Source organism: Papio anubis, chromosome 19 (genome assembly GCF_008728515.1).
Source record: "Papio anubis isolate 15944 chromosome 19, Panubis1.0, whole genome shotgun sequence".
Lineage (NCBI taxonomy): Eukaryota > Metazoa > Chordata > Mammalia > Primates > Cercopithecidae > Papio > Papio anubis.
The window spans coordinates 20658324-20672523 of NC_044994.1; the positions used below are offsets into that span (position 1 = coordinate 20658324).

At 34.6% G+C, this 14200-nt stretch overlaps 1 long non-coding RNA gene across 1 annotated transcript; it reads left to right on the forward strand.

The window, feature by feature from the left end:
• The first annotated feature begins 2624 nt into the window (after positions 1-2624).
• Positions 2625-11868, forward strand: LOC110741786. The gene is made up of 2 exons (XR_002518659.2): positions 2625-7122; positions 9984-11868. It is a non-coding gene; the product is annotated as an uncharacterized LOC110741786 (long non-coding RNA).
• The last annotated feature ends 2332 nt before the right edge of the window (positions 11869-14200 follow it).

Genomic DNA, 14200 nt, shown 5'->3' on the forward strand with positions numbered 1-14200 from the left:
TATGTAAGTGCAAGCTACTGTACAAATTATTCTGTGACTTTGCACAATACAATTTTTATGAGATACAAGAAGATGTAGTTGGTTCAGTTTTACTATATTGTGTATGATAAGACTATTTTAAGATGATTTGCTTTTCTATTGTGGGAGTTTGCATTGTTATCAAATTCTTGCTGTAAGAAACAATGCTTCTGGAGACTTTTTGTTTGTCTCTCTATATCTGTATACATGTACAAATATACATATGCACACCCATTTATGTACATATGTGTACATACACAAACACACACAAGATTTTCTATGATATATTTCTGTGAATGAAATTTCTGGGTTTTATAATATGTACATCTTTGTATTTACTAGACAATACCAAATTAGGTTCCAATATGACTATACTAATTTATATCTCTATAGGGCAATAATGTTTAAAATACTTTAAATGTTGACATAGGATACATAAATAGATTAATTGAACTGAAATTTAGAAACTAATTTATGTTAACGTAGGTATTGATTTATGAGAGTGATGACATTACAGATTAATAAAAGGGGCAGAATAATTGGTAATGCATAGAGAGAAAAGAAAAAAACTAAATCTTAATTTCTGCTTCATATCAAATACAAATATCATTTCCAGGGGATATTAAAGAGTTAAATTTACAAAACAATAGCATAAAAATTTATCAACACCATATAGAAAAATAATTATATTAGCCTAGGCCAAAACCATTTCTTAATGAAGACAAAAGAAGTGAAAACTACAAAGGAAAATAAACTTACATGGTCTACTGTATATTTTGCTTACCACGGGACACAAAAACAGGGAAAGAAAACAGTAAAAACAGACAGTGGAAATATATATCTTAAAAATCCTAAATATCACAAGTTGGCCAAATAGCAATAAGATATACATGGATAAATTTAGAAGATAACTAAGAGATTTCCTAGCAGGGAGTATTCAAAATTTTTTTGTAAATGGTCAGATAGTAAATATTTTTGCCTTACTTTGTAGACTATACATACTCTCTGTCACATATCCTTTATATAGAGAGAGACCTCAATGCATAAATAAAAAATTATATATATATATAACCATTTATATATATATATATATATAATGTATTTAGAGTAGGAGTACATGTAAAAATATTAAAACTTGAAAAAATACTGTATCCTTGTATTCATGGATCCTGTGGACATATATTATAATTAGAACAAAAGTGTGTCCAAACTGCCTCTGGTCCAGCAATCATACCTTACCAGCGAGGAAATTAAGGTCCATAATGGCCCAGAGCTGGTGACCAATTGGAAGGGGTACAGAGTTTCTAATTTCCCCCAGTCAGCGCTGCTGTCTTTGGATAGCATAGCATCCCTCTGTTTACAGTAGAATTCACAGGTCATGTTAGGGCTGATAAGACTTTATTAATGTAAGTCATATTGTCGTTAGGCAGGACATGACTTGTTTGTTAGCGCCTTGGAACAGAGGAGAGGCTAGCTCATCAGAGCTACAGGAACATTCCTTTTTATTAAACCTATCTTTCAAAAAAGCCATAAAATGAGCAATTTTATCAACAGCCTGTTCTGAAATGGACCACTTTAAAAGGCGATAGGAACAAGTCTGGCAGCTGAGTTATCCTGGAATGTTTCACTGGGAGGAAAGAGCCCCATCAGCACCTTCTTTTAAATGAAAGCCAGAGTCATTGTTGGGGAAACTGCTGGCTTCCCATATGCTCCTGGTCTTCTTCTAGAAAATCCTCCTGGGAACACTTTCCTAAGCTCCTAGCCTCAAAGCAGACTTTGTAGAAACTTTTAGTTAGAGTAAAATTCAGTATTACAGAATTTCTATTTATTTCCAATAGATATGGAAAAGGTTAGTAGGTATTATTGACCTGAAGTGTAATAATGTCCCTCAAGGCTAACCTTTAAATCTTTATGTGTTCAGTAATTCAAGCTATGTAGAGCATCTTTCTCTGTCTTTAGGAATATTATAACATTCTGTATAGCTATAATAAAAAGAGTAGTGGAAAAGGGCAAAGGGAAATTACCTCTTTCTCCATAACAGCTCTATAGGGCATTCACATACTCAGTTTACTCAAATGAGGTCCTTTTAGCAGTCTGCAGAGAGTCTCCTAAAAGAAATATTGCAGAGCGGTATTAACCTGAAATATTGAATTCTTTTCTTAATCCGAAAATCAAATTTTCATTAATAAAATAGAAATTAACGTCTTAGCTTGACTGAGAGAAAAACTTTTATCTTTTTTTCCTGCCAATAGTGTTTATTATGAACATAAGAGATAATTTCATAATGACAGAATATTAGTGTGTTATTTTCACCAGTTTTTTATAGTGCCAATAATTATATTATTTAAGTTACTGATATAATAAATTATAGTTATTAGATGATGCTAACTTGCTAATTCTCAGCTCTTTTGACGACTGATGCATAAAATTTTGACCTAGTGTATTAAGTTTTAAGTCATTATTGCTTCAATAATTTCTAACTTGTACATAATTCTAAGCGTATTGTATCGCAGAAGCTTTTACATATGCAAAGAGACATTCCTGGAAGCAAAATATATCACAAAACTTTCCTAATAATACTAAGGATAACAAAACTGCATTATTAATCCAAAGATTATATTTACTCATATATACAGATTATTAAGCAATTTAGTTAGGTCAGTTGGAAACATTCTAAACATTCATACAGGTAGTGAATAACTAAGGTAAGACCACTTCTGTGTACTCTGTAGTAATTATAGTTCCTGAAACCAGTGTCTTCACAGGTAACATCGGAATTGAGCTGGTGTCGTGGTTCACTTAAGGCAACATTTAGTGACACAATGGGAGCATAACATAGACACATGGACAGATGCAACAAAAGTTACACAAATATAATAAGGCTTAGAAAATTAATGAAGAAGAATCTTTCATGCTATCAAGAAGTCTATATTTTTAGAAATATTAGATGCAAATCAAATTCATGGAGTAACATTAAAAGTCTTCTAATTAAATTTTAAAAAGACAAGGGTGCCCTCTGATATTGCTTTTATTCTGCATTGTTCTGGAAGTTTCAGCCTGCAAAATAAGATAGAAAAAGGAGTAAAGCTATATGAATTGAAAAGAAAAAGGCAAAATTGCCTTTACATGCAAATAATGTATGATTAACTGTGAATGACACAAGATAATTAACAAAATAATTAGTACATATATGGCAGTGCAACCAAAGCAACCAAAGCAATAAGAACCCTAGAATACCTAGGAATATATTTAGCAATAGATGCGTAAACTCCTTATAAGAAAATTACAAAGCTCATTTCTAAGACATTAAGGAATATCTAAATAAAGTATGAGACGAACAATGTTCATGAATCAGAAGACAACATTGTAAAGAAATCAAATTTCAAAACTTAATTTATAAATTTAATAAGTATTTCAATCAACAATGTAACTAATTGTCTTCTAAATTTGACTAAATTATTCTAAATTTGCTATGAAAGAGCAAAGTGACAGCTTCGAAAATAATTGGACTAGCCAGGTGCTGTGGTTCACACCTATAATCCCAACAAGTGGAAGCAAGACTTGAGCCCAGGAGTTTGAGACTAGCCTGGACAACATAGGGAGATCCCATCTGTATAAAAGAAAAAAATTGAACCAAACCTCCCCACAAAAGCAAACCAAACAAAACAAAAATCTAGGCGATTCACCCTAACAGATATTGACCCATTAAAAACTGAATCTAATTATGATAATGTGGTATTGATAAAGAGACACTTGTAGCTTTACCAAACATATTGGAGAGCTCAGAAAATGATAAATGACATTTTCACATGTATAAAAATTTGAAATGTAAGAGGGTCACTTGAATATTGATGGAAAAATGGAATACTTAATAATCAACCTGATGGGTCAGTATCCTTAATAAAAGCGAATTCCATGTGGATAATGATCTTCATGTGAAAAGTTAAACGTTAAAATCTTTGGATGATTATTTAGGGTAATTTGTTAATAAGTGCCAGATATAAAATATGTTAAAGAAACTACAAAAGTAGAAAGGAATAGTTTGATAGATTTAAATGTTAATTTAAATAATATTAAATTTCCTATTCAACAAAAATATTCTAAACAGAGATAATAGGTAATCATATCCAATGGAAAGAAGATATGGTTCACATATATTGCCACAAGGAAAATTATGTTTAAATTATATAACCAATACTTATAAACTTATGCAACCAATAAGGAAAACATAAACAAAAAATAAATCCTAACACAACTAAAAAGTATGGCAAAGTAGTCATAAAAGCATTTTAGAAGAAAACTGAAATGAACAACAATATGTTTTATGTATAATCTACACTCATCCCTGCTAGTAATGAAAATGAAAGTTAAAACAAAGATACCATTTCATATTAGGTAAATAGTCTCAACTCTAGCAAATTTTATTGAGGAATGCTCATATGCTAGCATTGTAAATTCTTGCATCTAACCTTGGGCAAACTGACAGTTTCTAATAGATTTCCAGTTGTAAATATTTGTCTCAGAGATTCTGATTTAAGGTATATATCTACTCTATCACATGTGTGAAAAGTGAAATGTAAACAAATGTTCATTGTAGCATTTTTATAAAAAACTTTAGACATGACTAAATTGTTTATCAACAGGAGAAAATATAAACTGTCATATATTCACTATGACATACTATACAGCCAATTAGATAAATGAACCAGAGGAGCATTATCAGCATGTTTTGATCTCAAAAACACAATGCTGAGTGAAAACAGGAAAGTATGAAAATTACATGTCCAATATATTTACACCAAAAACATTAAAATATTATATTTTCATAGGTAGCCAAAAGTTTTGGGTACTGCTTAGGACCTAAAACATCATTCCATAGGCACTCAGTAAATGTTTTTTGCACGATTTTTTAAACAATAGGAAGGAAATAAAAGCAAGGGAATTGGTCTCATAAAATTTTAGGAGAATGGTTACCATGTGCAGGAAGGAAATAGCATGAGATCAGGGAGAGTTATCCAGGAACTTAAATTATACATGTAAATTTTTTTGACTGAAAAATCTAAAGCAAATATGACAAAACTCTAAAATTTGATGAAGCTCCCGGGCCCGTTCAAAGGTATTTTTTATTCTCTATAATTGTTTTGAACATTAGAAATCTTAAAAAAGTAAAAAAAAAAAATGACTAGGACCAGAGATTGAAAATGTAGATTACCAAAATATTTTAGCTACACACTCCTCATTTTTTATTCCTCTTCCCTCTCGTTGTGAATTCAGTGGCCTCCTTCATTATATATTATACTCCTATTATATTAGAGATCATAGGGAATTTGGATTTGAGGACATTTTAGGATTTTACAAAATATCTACTCCTAATTTTATAGCAACTTTGAGGATATAGAGAAGATAATCAAATATTATTTTGACAGATTTTTCTGTACTCAAAGCTATCTCCTGAATATAAGTGAAAACCAAGATGTTATTTATTACTTTGAATTTATGATGTTTCAAATTAGCTACTTGGTAATCAATTAAAGGAAGACAGACTAAGTGTGACTAAGTGTAATTGATTGAATTACTAAAATGATATTGCAGCTACAAAAGGTTGTCATATTCAGAGAGACTGTTTGGGCTATATCAACTGTGTGTTAAATTATACTTTGCAAAGGGTCTTGCTAGGGCTTGAAAGCTTGTATTTCACCGTAAGGGCTAGACAAGACATACATGTATGGTAAAAAAAATAAAAATAAAATAATAAATAAAAATAATAAAAATAAAAAAAGATAATGCCATAGGAAAATGAGGTTTCAGCATACACAGGAAGTTCAGCCCATGAACATCTTAAATAGAACATTGTCTTTTAGTCAAGGCAACACATACATTACAGCATTTCAGTAAGATAAAGGATGAATATGTTTATGAAATGTAAGGGACAAAACACATATGAAGAATGAGAGATATAAATATGTACAATCAAAATTTGCATTATGGATTTTAACCATGTTCTTTATTTGGCAAACAATTTTAAAGAGCGAGTAGCCAGAGCCTTACAAAACAACAAGAAAACATTGGTTCTTACATGAGGACGATGGACTGTAACATTCTCTTGGTTGCTCTTAAGGTCCCATGAACCCCCTTAGGTAAGTCAGTTTATCTTAAAATATTGAAGCTTTGATCATTTAATGAGTATAATCTAACCCCTTCTCACTTGCATGTCAGATGCAAACACAAAGTGTTTTCCTTGTCCACCAACAGCTATAGCAAGAAACTGGAAAAACTCATACAAACTTAGTGATACCTTTTCAGCTGAAAAGAATGAGTGTAACCAAAAAAGTGTACTCTCAGTTCTTTGGAGACTTTTCCATAGGCTTTTCTTTGTAGTATGACTAATGATGTTTCTAAAGGCCATTTTGCACAAATATAAGGAAAACCTTTTTAGAAAACAATGCAGGTCAACCCAAGTTACATATCCTGCCCAGCATGGTTAGAAGAAGCTCTTCATCTCTTCTGGAAAAAGATCATACCTAAACTATATGCCACATTGTCATTTCCCCTTGCCTTATTAAGTTGTTCATTTAATCCTATTACTATTTCTTTCATTTATTCTCAATAAAATAAAACATTGAGTTTCTCTATTCTGTGCCCAGCAGTCTGCCAGCTATTTGAAATTAGTTACCTGTTGAGTTCACCAGTCATTTATTCAACACATACATTTTGTGTGTCCACCATGTGCTGTGCTCTAGAGAGAAAATGACTCATATTTTACACTGTCATGAAACTTGTCCCGTAGAAGGTCAATATGGATTAAATTGAACTCTCCTTTAGCACTGTATCGTCTCTAATGGCTTTGCACTTTGAGGTAATGAGATTATCCTATAGCATTACCTTAATTTTCCTGAAGTTGTGGAAACAGAATGCACAGAAATCATTAAAAAATTGCATTGTAGGTATCTTGGAAATATATTATTTATATTTTGTCCACCTTTCTAGATATGAAGTTTTCATATATGTTTGTTCTATATGATACCTCTAAAAAAATTAAGGAGTGCCAGCTCCAAGGGAGATGAGGGAGTCCTGTGGGTGATCATGTTGACAGAAGGACTAACAGTAAGTCTCTGAGTAAAGTTAATTTGCTCCTCCCTCAATTGACTGACTTCTCCCTTTGTTCCCAAAGCACTTTCAGTTATATGAATTTCATTTCTGCAAAACTTGTGGGTTTATTTATTTTCTTTGAAATCAACAGAAAATATGAGAAAGGAATCCTGGATTTTCACCTGGGAAGCCTAGAAGGTCATTCTTTTAAATCTGTGTGTGCCTCAAGAATTATGTTGTAAACAAGAAAGTCTGATTTTGGATTACTAACCAAAAAAGAAATTAATTCCTACCTGGAGTGGAGCAGATAACAGAGTAAATAACTAAATAATATTTTGAGAATGTGAGAAACTATACCAAAAATTAGTGGCTTAAAACAACCACCATTTTAGTTGCTCATTAGTCTGTGGGTCAGTGATTTGGGGTGGGCTCAAATTATTTAATTTCTTGCTAGGCGTATACCCAAAATCATACCAAGGTTTTATCAGACATAATTATTTAATTATCAGATGACAACTTAGATTAGGTTGACAAGGTTATTTTTCCATTTAGTTGAAAGTGAAATAAGAAACAATCAAAAACTTAGAAACACATGCATTCGATGTTGTTTAGAATTGCTGATATATGTTTTTTTCTTTTAAAGTTGAGTTGTTGAGGTCACTTAAGTGGCTACTGGTGAGTGGGTCTGTTGGGTGAGAAATGGTCTCAATCACATGTCTTATGTTGGTGGTGACTGTCTGCTGGGTCTCTCTCTTCATGTCATGTCTCATCCTCTAGGAGAATAGCTTGGGTTTCTTCACATGGCAGTGGCATTCCAAAACAGTGGAGGGGAAGCTGCAAAGTTCCATGATGACTAGACTTGGAATTTGCAGATCATCATTTTAGTCACATTCCGTTGGTCAAAACAAGTTACAAGTTCAGCCTAGATTCAATGGGTGGAGAAATAACCACTTCTCATAGGAAAGGATTGCAAATAATTTATGGTCATTTTTAGTCAATCATGCTTAAGTATCAAGAACAATAGAGAGTTTTCTTTGGAAAACTGTTGAGAAGATTTACCCCCCAACCGTTACCAATTATAGGGAGAGGTTGCTTATCCTGGTTTGAGACACATACTTATGCTTGGCTGAGGAGGACAGTTTTCCTTGAATGGCAGTGTTTACAAGACTATAGCCAGTGTAGGAGGGCTAATACCTCCAAACAAGGATAGGATGTCATTACCAAAAGGAGGAGGAGTGAATGCAGGGCAGACAAAAACAGTGGAGGCCATTTTACTCAGGGGCCTTGGGAAAATCACTTGCCATTTTTTGGGTCTGTGTTTGGTGGCTTCTTTTGTAAACTGACAATAATAAGAAAGCTCACAAAAGTTTCTTCTAGTGCTGTGATTTTGTTGCTCTGCTTGTCTTCCGCCTCTCCATTTTATACCACCAATTGCCAGAGACTATCGATCATATGCTGCCCTTGAACTTCATGGCAAAATAGAATGTCTGCATTAAGGAATCAGTATCTTCCATTAAACTGTAAGTTCTATGAATGCAGAAAATATGTCTTGTTCATCTCTGAATCCTCATCTTCTGATGCATTAGGTGCTCACTAAATATTAATTTCATGTTGGAAGAATACAGTGGTTATGAAATCTTCAGAAGTAGCTTATCCTTTATAGACCTCATTTTGGTTTGATATGGCAGGAGGTAATTTAATTCAGTGATATACCAACTGTATTCTTTCCTAAATTAATGTTATATTAGCTTTTTACCCTTTTCACAATCATTCTTCTCAAATGTATGAAGGTAAAGCCTATCTTTGACCTATTCTGTATCTGAATCACATGTGTTGCTTTGGGTACCAAATTCCTCTGTGGTACCAAAAAGACAAATGGAAATATTAGAGAAAAAGTTTTAAAAGTGAATGACTCTGATGAACAGCTAACATTCATTTCTAAGTAAGATTGTTTCCAACTCTTCACTTTCAACTAAATAAAAGAAGAGCTTAAAACAAGTTGCTATGCACATTGGCATAATTTGTGGCATAAAACTAGGAAAGAATTAAAATAGTGCAGTAAAATGCCCTAATACAAATTTTTCAATTCTTAAATACTTATCTATGTTGATTAACTTTTATTTAAGTTTCATATTTCTTATTAAAAGGAATTACACTGGGCCGGGCGCGGTGGCTCAAGCCTGTAATCCCAGCACTTTGGGAGGCCGAGGCGGGTGGATCACGAGGTCAGGAGATCGAGACCATCCTGGCTAACATGGTGAAACCCCGTCTCTACTAAAAATACAAAAAAACTAGCCGGGCGCGGTGGCGGGCGCCTGTAGTCCCAGCTACTCGGAGGCTGAGGCGGGAGAATGGCGTGAACCCGGGAGGCGGAGCTTGCAGTGAGCCGAGATCGCGCCACTGCACTCCAGCCTGGGCGACACAGCGAGACTCCGTCTAAAAAAAAAAAATAAAAATAAAAATAAAAATAAAAGGAATTACACCATATTATGTCTGGAAAGAGAATGGATGAGGGCAACCCCCATGTATTTCTGTTCTTAGTGATTTTTAGAGGCTATAGAACACACACACACACACACATATATACACACACATAGATACACACAAACATATACGTATATGTGTGTGTATATATATTTAAATTTTATATATATATAAAATTTTTTTAAGTAAAGAAAGAAAAAAGAAAATGATCCAATCAGTTTCAATGGCTAATGTGAAGAAACATTCACGGGAAGTAAATAACCTCATGGCATCACAGGACAAGTGATGGAATGCCCCACTGAGTGGGTGATGAGGTGTTGTGGCTGACATTTGCAATGGGAGAGGGTTTCCCCTTTGCAGGCATCCTTAACAAAGCATGATTTTTTTTTAAGGAGTTGAATAGTATTCAGAGAAAAGCAAGACCACTACGTGCCCAAAGACCAGGACCAACTACATAATTCATGGGCCCAGGCAAAATGAAAATGTTGGACCCTTTGTTCAAAAATTAAGAATTTCCTGATGGCAAAGCAGAACACTCTGTCAAGTGCAGGCCCTTCTGAGCATGGGGCCCTGTGCGATTGGAAAGACAGCATTTCCGTGAAGCTGCCGCTGCCAGAGAGCCTCGCATCAGCAGGGCCCACCATGATGAGATTAAACTTGCCAAAAGTAGGGTGAGACCAGGGACACCTCCCTACTGCCAGTTCCTGTGGTCAAGTAAGTTCACCTCTGCTGCCTCTATCCTGACATCTAGCCGCCAATCCTGCAGAGATTACTGCCCTGAAGAGAAAAGGGGGAGGAACTCTTTCAGGGCCATGCCATGCCTATTCCTTCCTCTTTACTAGCTTGTGGAGCTTAGTGCATTATTAGTCTACACAGTGAGACGGAGAAAATGAGTTTGACCATTGTTTGAGGTAGATGTTTTCATCAACTGAAAACATAAAACTGAGCCTTACATGTTACAATGGGCCCACGTAATGATACTAACTGAAAAATGTATGGCATCTTGCAAAAATGTAATTAACAGACCCACTAATTAATGGGAAAGGGGAAGTTGATAAAGGAAAGTTCAGTTGAACTACAGGAAGAAATAATACAGTTTGATGCATATGCATGATAGAGCTGAGTCTCCTCAATAAAATAATTACCTAAGTACACTTATAGCTATTTTGGAGGTAAAGTGAGAAAACCCAAAAGATAATAGGCAGATAGAGGCAAGAGAGATGATGAGGTGTGGGGGTATTAGAAGCACCACAAGAAAGAGCATTTAGATTGGTTGATGTAATCAGTTATAGGTAGATGTTTTATTTACAGTTAATTACAAAACGGTAAATCAGCCAATGATATTTTATTTTTAGAATTAATATCTAAAGTCGAAGCTATAGATGATGGATAAAAATAAAACTTTCAGAATAAAATTCAGAGCTTGCATAATTCATGATTTTTCATAAAAAGATTGAAGGTAAGAGCAGTATGTTTTCTTTTGTGTTTCATGTTAGCCTGTGATGTCAAAACAAACTAGGACTGAAGATCAGGAACTAGTTTGACAGACTTTCAGGTGGGCCTATGGGAATATAACCCAATAGATAAGAAGGGATTGAAAGACACAGGGGGAAAAGGCAATGCTTGGAAATAAAAATGGTGGTGGCTTTAGGGAAGAGTGATTGAGCATAACTGTGTAAATGACACAGTGGAAGTATGCTGCTAATTTTCCCCTGCTGTACATATAAATTATGCAGAGAATATTGGATTGGTAGCTTCTCTGTAGTGAAAACTACCTGTTCTCTTTCAGGACCTGGCAGAGGTGAAAGCAGTGGTGAGAGGAATTAGCACGCAATGAAGGAAGAAGAAACATAAAAAATTACATATATCACGGAGGATCCTGGAAGACTACAAAATATAAACATGCAACCTGAGAGCCAAATTAGGGAAGATACACATTTTATTCAACGTGGGATTTCAGGTTGGCAAGTATAATAAGAAGCTCCTTAAATAATTAACAACTTTAGCTAATTGCTGGTTCCTAATGAAGTTAACGGGTCTTAGTTGATGTTTTCTTTGCAAGCTTTAATAAGGCTTACTTAAACTCCCTATTTTTTCTTTAAAAAATTGCCAGCAATGCATAAAAAAGGCAGTAATGTACAGAACACTGGCAAATAAGTGTCTTCAAGACTTATGTGGCCTCTTGACAGTAGTTTTGACATATATTTTTCATGTTTTAGAATGATAAATGCAACATCTTCTTGGAGCATAATTTGCAAAAAAAAAAAAAAAAAAAAAGGCAGATGAGGAATGCAAAATGTCCAGGACAGCTGCTTGTCTGAGGTTACTGCTAGGTTTTTCACTTTTTACAAAACTGTCGTTTGGTTCACACTCCCTAGTTGCTTTTTCTTAGTGGAAGTAGAGGTATATGTTAAACATTGAGAATATTATAAACACTTCACAAAAGAGGCTATTATTTCCTGAAAGTGATTCTTTGATTATTTATTTAAAAACATTTGCTAACTACTATTTATAAAGCAGTGGGCTATGTTACCTCTATTCAACAGAAACATAACGAGAACTCTAAATGTAAGACATTTGTTCAGGGGACAGTAGTCTGATGCAAGCCTTACTGGGCTAAAATCTAAGTGTCGGGAGGGCTACATACCTTTCTGGAGCCTATAGGGAAGAATCTGTGTTCTTGTCTTTCCAACTTCTAGAGATTGTCAACATTCTTTGACTCATGGCTCTCTCTCATCTTCTAAACCAGCCATGATAGGTTGAGTCTTTCGCACAAGGAATCACTCCAACTCCCCCTCTGTTCCCCTTTTCCACTTTTAAGGATCCTTGTGGTTACATTGGGCCCAGTAGTAAGTTCCATGTTTTAAGATCAGTTAATTATGAATTTTAATTCCATCTGCAACTGTAATTCTTTCTTGATATGTAATGTAACATATTTAATGGTTCAAGGAACTATGACATGTGAACGTCTTAAGGAGTCAGTATTCTACCTATGCATATAAGGTACTGTATATTCTGTTAGCACTGCTGTGAGGATTAAAAGAAGCACTTTGAAGAGATACTGGCACATAATAAGAGAGGTAATATTATGATAGCCAGTGGGAATGAATAGTGAAAGAAGGAGAATGAGTTGGAACACTGCAACTGTGCAAATTACAAAGTTTAGGAATCCATTTAGTGCGAATGTCTAAGTGAGGAAATAGTGCTTTCTAGTCTGAGAACACCAGCTGTAGAGGATTATAGTTGATCACAGTCACTATACTACAAAAGAGACATTATACACAGGAACGAACTTAGACTGAGAATAACAAGGATCGAGGGTCAACCTGAGCCACCTTATACAGGATGTAGTATAGAGTAGTAGTTAAACCCAAAGATAGGACTGATATCATGAGCATGTGAGCAGTGAAGTTTTACAGCGGGGCTAAGACGGGCACCATGCTTGGTTTTATGCTGTTCTGCAGCCATCTTGAAACACTAAATAATTTCATCTTTGAACTGGTGTTTTATTGAAGTCCTATGGGAAAACAGAGCCTGTGTGTGAGCAGAGAAGATACGCACAAAACACATGTACACTACTTTTTTCCATGCATTTCCCACATAGCATTTACAATACATCATGATCTCAGAATTTTGGTAGACCCACAATGCATGAAAGTACAGCCTGATTCAAAGTGAATGTAAAATAATTATGTTACTTGTGTTTACAACTGTGTTTAAGTGCAGAAGCTGGAAGCCAAGAGAGGCCACACTGTCCATATGGACCAAAACTTTCTTCAATCATAAAAAGGCATAATGACTCCTAGATATACAAATGACAAAGGAACCACATCATATCCTTTCTTACTCATGTTACTTGCCAGGTATTAGCAAACCACTCACACTATGAATGATGACATAGAAAACAGTGGAACTAAAAAGATAACACATAGTTCCCATTTTTCTCAATCTTTTCCTTACTCATACATAAGAGGAAGGTAGAGGATGTTGATATAATATATGTGTCTATCCAGCCAGGCATGGTGGCTCACGCCTGTAATCCTAGCACTTTGGGAGGCTGAGGCGGGTGGATCACCTGAGGCCAGGAGTTCGAGACCAGCCTGACCAACATGGAGAAACCCCGTCTCTACTAAAAATACAAAATCAGCAGGGCATAGTGATGCAAGCCTGTAATCCCAGCTACTCGGGAGACTGAGGCAGGAGAATAGCTTGAACCCAGGAGGTGGAGGTTGCAGTGATCCGAGATCATGCCATTGCACTACAGCCTGGGCAACAAGAGTGAAACTCCATCTCAAAAAAAAAAAATTTATATATATATATATGTGTGTGTATATATATATCTCCAATAAAATAGAAACAACTGAGATGTTTTTGTGAAGAATCTCCACTGTTTTGTAATAATAAAATACAAATTTTATGATTTAATTGATGCTGCATATGCGCAAAATGCTGTTATACTTGCATTTAAAACTGATATTGTACAATATAACGACAGATACCTGTCATACTAATAATTTAAAATCTAATTTTGCTTTCTTAGAATCACATTAAATCTCAAATTAAAAATAAGTTGAGAAAGAGGACACAAAAGAAAGAAAAGTACTTTGTA